General features: G+C 43.4%; 1 pseudogene; it reads right to left on the minus strand.

The window, feature by feature from the left end:
- Positions 1 to 3606: 3606 nt before the first annotated feature.
- On the minus strand, positions 3607 to 5314 carry LOC102137686 (EF-hand calcium-binding domain-containing protein 14 pseudogene; annotated as a pseudogene).
- Positions 5315 to 8510: the final 3196 nt, after the last annotated feature.

Consider the following 8510-nt stretch of genomic DNA (forward strand, 5'->3'; position numbering starts at 1 on the left):
CGGCGCAGTGGCTCCCGCCTGTATTTCCAGCACTTTGGGAGGCCGAGGTGGGCAGATCACAAGGTCAAAAGATCGAGATCATCCTGGTCAACGTGGTGAAACCCCATCTCTACTAAAAATACAAAAAATATTAGCCGGGCGTGGTGTCAGGTGCCTGTAGTCCCAGCTACTGGGGAGGCTGAGGCAGGAGAACTGCGTGAACCCAGGAGGTGGAGCTTGCAGTGAGTCGAGATCACGCCACTGCACTCCAGCCAGGCAATAGAGAGAGACTCCGTCTCAAAATAAATAAATAAATAAATAAATAAATTTTAATTATTTGGATTTTACCACAATTTTTAAAAAGATGGCATGTGCCTTATTTCTCCACTGTAAAGTTAATAAATATCTGTACTTATCAACAATTATTAAGTATTTTGTAGTAAGATAATTTGAAATTATATAATTTCAAATAATTCACACCAATAGTTCGAATACCAATCCAACACCACAAGATTTATTCTAGCATCCTCTGTTACCATATTTGTAATTTCTCCAACACTGAAAACCTAGCTCCTCTTATCCTCAATATACTTTTTGGCAATCCCCATATGTAATCAATCTCCTAACTATACAGGCCATCTTCCTAAACCTGTCTCTGCCAAACCTGCCAGCTAAATTCTTGACCCTGGCCCCACTGATTGTGCCAGCCTAATTCTTGGCTCTGACAAAGAGGAAGAGGAAGGTGAAGTGAAGGCCCTCAATTTTGAAGAATATTTTCACTGGATATAGAATTCCAACTAGACAAATTCTTTTCTTCTTTCATCACTTCATTTATTTATTCATTTATTGAGACTGAGTCTCACTCTGTTGCCCAGGCTGGAGTGCAGTGACATGATCTCAGCTCACCTCGACCTCCACCTCCCAGGTTCAAGAGATTCTCATGCCTCAGCCTCCTGAGTAGCTGGAATTACAGGTGTCCACCATGACAACCAGCTGATTTTTGTATTTTTAGTAGAGGTGGCGTTTCACCATGTTGGCCAGGCTGGTCTCGAACTCCTGACCTCAGGTAGGAGCCACTGCGCTCAGCCTCATCACTTTAAAGATGTCTTTTCATTCTAGTTTTCATTGTTGCCTATAAAAAATTAGCCATCATTTTTATTGTTAGACCTTAAAATGTACTATGTATTTTTCCTTTGGATGCAGTTAAGATTTTCTCTTTATCTTTGGTTTATAGCACTTTGACTACAATGAGCCTAGGTGTGGTCTTCAAATAATTTATCTGCTTGGGGTTCTCTGAATTTCTTGGACATGTAGGTTGATATCTTTCATAAAATGTGGAAAAATTGAGGGCATTTTATCTTCAAATATTTTTTCTACCCCGTTCTCTCTCCATTATACCTGTTAGATATTTTATTTTATTTTATTTTATTTTTTGAGACTGAGTCTGGCTCTGTCGCCCAGGCTGGAGTGCAGTGGCCGGATCTCAGCTCACTGCAAGCTCCGCCTCCCGGGTTTACGCCATTCTCCTGCCTCAGCCTCTGGAGTAGCTGGGACCACAGGCGCCCGCCATCTCGCCCAGCTAGTTTTTTGTATTTTTTTAGTAGAGACGGGGTTTCATCGTGTTAGCCAGGATGGTCTCGATCTCCTGACCTCGTGATCTGCCCGTCTCAGCCTCCCAAAGTGCTGGGATTACAGGCTTGAGCCACCCCACCTGGCAGATTATTTTATATTATCCCATTGTTCTCTATAACTCTGTCCTGTTTTCCTCCTTTTATTTTCTCTCTGTGCTTTAATTTGGATAATTTCCATTAGCCTGTCTTTAAGTTTCCTCATCCCCTTTTCAGCTGTGTCCATCTGCTGGGAAGCCCATGCCCTGGATTCTTCACGTCAGATTACCATATTTTTCCGTTTTAGAATTTTCATTTAATTCTTTTTAGAGTTTCTCTTTTTCTTTTTCTTTTCTTTTCTTTTTTCTGAGATGAAATCTCACTCTGTTGCCCAGATTGGAGTGCAGTGGCACGATCTCAGCTCACTGCAACCTCTGCCTTATGGGTTCAAGTGATTCTCCTGCCTCAGCCTCCTGAGTAGTTGGGACTACAGGCGCACGCTGCCACGCCTGGCTAATTTGTTTTTTGTATTTGTAGTAGAGATGGGGTTCACCATGTTGCCCAGGCTGATCACAAACTCCTGAGCTCAGGCTATCCCTCCCCTTGGCCTCCCAAAGTGCTGAGATTACAGACGTGAGCCACCACACCCAGTCAAGTTTCTCTTTTTCTGTTGTAATTTCATCCATCTCTTTTGCCATTTCTTCAATCTTTTCCTTTACGTATTGTAATTTATTGTCTCATGGTATCTGGTAGGTCAGAAATCTGCATGTGGTTTAGCTGTCTTAGCTAGATGACTCTGGGTCAAGCTCGCTCATAAGGTTACAGTCAAGCTGCCAGGCAGGGCTTTGGTCTCATATAAGGTTCAACAGGAGAAAGATCTTTTAAATTTTAAAACATTTATGAGTTTAAACTCCTTCTGCGTTAATTCCAAAATCTTGGTCATCTGTAAGTCTCTTCAGTTGACCACCTTTTCTCTTAATAATGGGTCAGTTTTTCCTCTGCTGCTTTACATGTTCAGCAATTTAAAAAATCTTATGCTGGGCATAGAAAAATTCCGGATTTTGTTATCTTCCACTGAAGAGTGCCAAATATTTTTCTGAAAGAAAGTTAAATTACTGGTAGATCACTTTGATTCTGTTGAGGTTTATTTTAGGCCTCTATGGTGAGTCTATTTCCAGTTTTCCTTAGTTCTGGGATTTGGCTCTTACTCACATGGCATGGTCCTTACACCTAGGGCATGGTCTTTTTGGTGTCTCAACATGGTATCTCCACTCTTGAGTGGATCAGAACTCCAATGTCTTCATAGCTTTGTGCAGCTTCTGAAATCTAGGTTTGGTTTTCAGCTCCTTCAGCTGTTTTTTGCTGGTATAGCTTACAGAATCTTGCCAAGCACATATGCAGTTTACCATTTGGCCAAGAGCCCAAAGGAAACTCCTATGTGGATTCCTGGGGCTCCTTCTTTGTCACTCTTTTCTATCTACCTACCCTGTCCTGTAATTTCCAGTAACCTTTGCAGGCCCAAACTCCAATTTATTTATCTATTCCAATTCTCTGAAAGTGGTTTGGAAAATTGCCCCCCAAGGTTGAATGTAAAATTCTCATTCTGAGCTCCTTTTCTCTCAAGGATTATAGTCGTGCACTGTGCCTTATCCCATGCCCAAAAGAAATTGTTTTGTACATTTTGTTTAGTTTAATAGTTGTTTATGGCAGGAGGGAAGGTCTGATGTTAGTTACTTCATGATGTCCAGTACAAGAAGTCCACAAATACTTCTTATGTTTTTATAGACCAATCCTATTCTTATATAGTGGAAAATTAAAGGTAGGCAAACAAACCTACATCATATAATTTCCAGTTTAGTCCTCTACATGATAAGAAACACATGTGGTGCTTATTGTTGTGCTTCCTGTAAGTCTGGTAATTTTTTTTTTTTTGGAGACAGAGTCTCACTCTGTCACCCAGGCTGGAGTGCAGTGGCAGGATCTTGGCTCACTGCAATCTTCGCCTCCCGGGTTCAAGTGATTCTTTTTTTTTTCTTTCTTTAAAAAAATAACTTTTATATGGCTTCTTCAAACAAGTTAAAAGGTGGCAAAGTATCTGCTACAGTAGTTTGGAGGACTAGAGGACTGATGGGTAAGTAAGGGTTGTTTTGTTGTTAGGTAAGTAGATATTAGGCAGTCCATTTCTAAAATATGCCTGATGAGGCTAGATACCTAAAGCTACCCTTAGCTCCAGAAATGAGTATCTCCCATCTCCATCAAAATCAAATGCTCTCAAGCTCTCTGGTTCTGGCATAGCAGAACCTAGGGAGGTCCAGATTTCCTGGTAGGTCAGCTTCCCATCCACATCCTAGCCAGTCTTGTGGAATAAATCCTGAAGATCTTCAATGCTGGAAACTCCTAGTAGAGAGACAAGTCTTAGTTGGGCAACTTTCTCAACTGGATCTCCAAGAAACTGTGAAAATTTTGGCAATGCTGATGGCTTTGATGTGAAACTCTGTACTTGCTCTTCATCGGCGGTCGCTGGAGGCCTGTTGCTTTCAGGTTTGTTTGTACAAGCACTGATCATCTGGAGTTTCTCTCTTAGCTTGGATACCTGAGAATTTGAACTATCTTCTTTCTTTATTCTTTGGATTTTTACCGTATCTGTTTTGTTGGTGACTTGATCCAAAGACACTCTTTTCAGAGAGGCAGATCTATCACCCATCTGTTTCAAATTCTCACTGTGGGTTTTATTGTCAAGTTCTGATGTGGTTGAAGGTGATGGAATGATCTGGTTGCTTCCAGGAGTCTCCTTCAAGAAGTGCTGATTCATATCACTCTGCAGTAATCCCATCGTTTTCTTGTGTTCACCCACAGTTTTCTGTAGTGCTTCCACAGCAAGATGGACACTGTTTAAAGTATTGCCAATGGAAGCTACGCTCTTCTGAAGTCCCTCTACAGTAGTAGGCAGGCTAATCAAGTCTGCAGCTGACTTAATATTGGCTTTGAGGTGGTTCACTGCAGAAGTCAACAGAGAAATCTGCTTATTCTTTTCTGTGATGTTTATCCAGACTTTGTTCAAACCCATCTCTCCAGATTCAATCTTCTCAAGTTGTTTTTGCTTGCTGAGTAGTTCTTCATTAAGTTTGGGGATTTCTTGGAATGAGCTTTTCTGATTAGACTCCACTATTCGAAATTTTTCCTTGAGGGCTTCCAGATCCTCCTTGAGAGCAACCTGCATCCACGCCGAGCCAACACAGGCCACAACACAGGCAGCAAGGATGACAAAACCACAGAGCGGATAACAGATCTTGCAGCATCGTAAATAGTTTCCCTTGGCAAAGTGACAGCGACTTCCAACCACACCAAATTCCTCTTCCTCTTTGGAGCTGGACTCAGAGTCTGAGTCAGGAGGCTCAGTGCGAAGCAGATGGTGACTGCTTGGGCCTTTCTTGGGCTTCTTTCTCCGGCTGTCCCCAGCCAAACCAATCAATTCATTGAGCTCTTTGCGCTTTTTCATCTTTTTGTGTGGGGTGAGTGGAGCCCTGACTCCTAAGCTGCCAGGTTCCTACCCAATGCCCAATTCTCTTCCTGCCTTGGAGCTGCCTTCCAGGGTTGGGGATCCTGGGCCAGAGCCCCCTGGTCACTCCCACCTAGGGGTGGGACTGACCAGATCCGCCAGGGACTGGAGATTGGAGCCCAGAGGAAACTGGAACTCAGATGGGTGGGGGAAATCACATAGAAATGGCCAAGAAGCTGGTGACCCCAAAGGATAAGGCCTTGGGCGCAGAGTGTTAGTAGAGGGTGGAAAGGGACTTTTATCTTCCAAAGGGCGAAAAAAAAGCCAACTCAAAAATGAAGGATTCTCAGCCCAGATAAGTAGGCAATACTTCTAAGGGTGCTCCAGGAGCTGAGGAAGGGCACACTTAAAATAGGTGTTTTGGACCTCCGGGGGAGGATTTCCAATGGGGAAGGAAGAGAAACTTGTTCCTGAATGGGAAGAGAGTGGGGAGGTGCAGAGCAAGAACGTGGGAACGCGTCAGTCCCTTCCTGCAGGACAGGTGGCGGCAGGAGGGGGCTCCCAGCAGCTACAATCCCAACACTGCTTGGCCGCAGAGAAAATGCCTGGCCCAGGAAGCCGGATGGGGTGTGTGATGATCACTGTTCTCCGGCCTCCGTCCTGAACATGAAGGAGGCCCGAGGCCGAGGAAGATCCGGAGCCTGGCTCGAAGGGTCGGCCTGAGAGAAGCCAGTCCCGCGCCTACTAGACCCCCGACCCGCTGTCTGGGCCTTGGGGACACGGCGGGCTCCAGACCCAGGCCATCGCTCCAGCCCCCCAAGTGATTCTTATGCCTTGACCTCCCGAGTAGCTGGGATTACAGGTGGGAGTCACCAGGCCCAGCAAATATTTTTTTGGATTGGGTCTTCTAATAGAGATGGAGTTTCACCATTTTGGCAAAGCTGGTCTTGAACTTCTGGCCTCAAGTGATCCACCCACCTTGGCCTCCCAAAGTGCTGGGATTGTAGACATGAGCCACCGTGCCTGGCCAAGTTTAGTAATCTTAACATGCACTGAGGATACAGGAAGATGATCTACGAATTCTTGAAGATAAAGGTAAAACATTAAGAATCCATAGAAGTAGTACCTGGGTGCCATTCAATTATTGGAATATGAAGACAATTTAGTAATCCCATTCTCCTTTGACCACTGGCTCTAAGACTAGATCTACTGCAATCTGGAACCTGCTAAGCCCTAATAATCCCTTATGTAGAAGAGGGAGAGTACATACTGAATTAGGGACATTTTACATTTTGTATGAAACTGTAGCTAGTCACAACATAGTTGTAGTTTGTACCTCTTCACTTTTCTGTCCAAGAAGTTGCCTTTCCACTGAGGCAGAGACAATGCTATGTGTTCCCCAAACTCCATTTCATTTTCCTTAGGTATACCAGATTTCTACATTTCCCAGCCTCTTGTGCAACTGCGTTAGGGGAATGTCACTGAATCCTGGACAATAGGATGTGGAATAATATATGCTATTTCCAGGCCTGCCATAAAACGTTCCCTTCCCCCTTCCACCACTGTGCGATTGCCTCAATTTCCTTCCCCTTCCACAGTGACCCAAAGGTCATAGTTTTAGGATGGTGACCTCACAGACAGAAGGAGCCTAGAAATTTAAGTCACTGCTTGAAGGAGAGCCACGGAAGAGAGATGACTGACCCACTAAGACTGTGATAGGAAACAAACACTTTGTGATTTTTTTTTTTTTTTTTTGAGACGGAGTCTTGCTCTGTCGGCCAGGCTGGAGTGCAATGGTGTGATCTTGGCTCACTGCAACCTCTGCCTCCCAGGTTCAAGTGATTCTCCTGCCTCAGCCTCCAAAGTAGCTTGGATTACAGGCACCCACCACCAAGCCGGGCTAATTTTTGTATTATTTAGTAGAGATGGGGTATGGCCACATTGGCCAGGCTGGTCTTGAACTCCTGACCTTAGGTGATTCACCTGCCTCAGCCTCTCAAAGTGTTGGCATTAGAGGCGTGAGCCACTGTGCCCGGCCTCCTTGTGATTTTAAACCACTTAGATTTCAGGGTTAATTACAGTGGTAGAGCTTGACCTATCTGGACGTAAGTATAAGTATATAGCATATAATAAGACTACGACTTTTTTTTTTTTTTTTTTTTTGAGACTGAATCTCACTCTGTTGCTAAGCCAGGGTGCAGTGGCACGATCCCGGCTCACTGCAACCTCTGCCTCCTGGGTACAAGTGATTCTCCTGCCTCAGCCTCCTGAGTAGCTGGGACTACAGGCATGCACCACCAAGCCCAGCTAATTTTTGTATTTTTAGTAGAGACGGGGTTTCACCGTGTTGGCCAGGGTGATCTTGATCTCTTGACCTCATGATGTGCCCGCCTTGGCCTCTCAGAGTGCTTGGATTACAGGTGTGAGCCACCACACCCGGCCAATAAGACTATTTTTTAAAAAGTAAAAAAGAAGCTACAAAGTATCCACATTGTTCATCACCCATGAACAACAATACCACGAGGATATGTGTAAGCATATTTGGATGGCAAAGTTCAGATGTGAAACCCATCCTGACACACATGCATGTATGCACACATACACAACATACATTTAAGTTCCCATGCCATTAAAAGGGGTCTTAGAGATCATTCAAAAAATAACTTCCACATTTAAAAGACTGACTTTCTCACTTCGTACTTTGAGAGTTCAAGTGGCTAATCAATTCTTATATGACCAACAATACAAAATTATACCTATAAGCATTGTCTTTTCAAATAACATTTTACTAGAGGATAAAAAAAAGTCTTCAAAGTCAATGTTTCCTTAATTATTAGAGAAATGCAAATTAAAACCACATGCCTGTAGTCCCAGCTACTCAGGAGGCTGCGATGATCCTGGGAGGATTGCTTGAGCCCAGGAGTTTGAGGCTGCAGACAGTTATGATCGCGCCACCATACTCCAGCCTAGATGACAGAGGGAGACACTGTTTCCAAAAAAAAAAGTAAAAAATAAAGAAAAAAACAACAGATATTGGCAAGGATGTGGAGAAAAGGAATGAAGGGAATGCTTATACACTGTTGGTGGGAATGTAAATTAGTTCAACCTTTATGGAAAACAGTATGGAGATTTCTCAAAGAACTAAAAATAGAATTACCATTAGATCCAGCAATTCTACTACTCGGTATGTTCCCAAAGGGAAAAAAAATTATATTAAAAAGATACTTGCACTCATATTTTATCACAGAACTATTCACAATAACAAAAATGTGGAATCAGCCTAAGTGTCCTCAACGAAGGATAGGGTAAAGAAAATGTGGTATCTATGTACCATGGAATACCATAAAAAGAATGAAAACATGTCTTTTGCAGGAATATGAATGGAACTGGAGGCCATTATCCTAAATAAATTAACTCAGAAACAG

The sequence above is a fragment of the Macaca fascicularis genome, chromosome 8 (assembly GCF_037993035.2).
Source record: "Macaca fascicularis isolate 582-1 chromosome 8, T2T-MFA8v1.1".
In the NCBI taxonomy this organism is placed as follows: domain Eukaryota; kingdom Metazoa; phylum Chordata; class Mammalia; order Primates; family Cercopithecidae; genus Macaca; species Macaca fascicularis.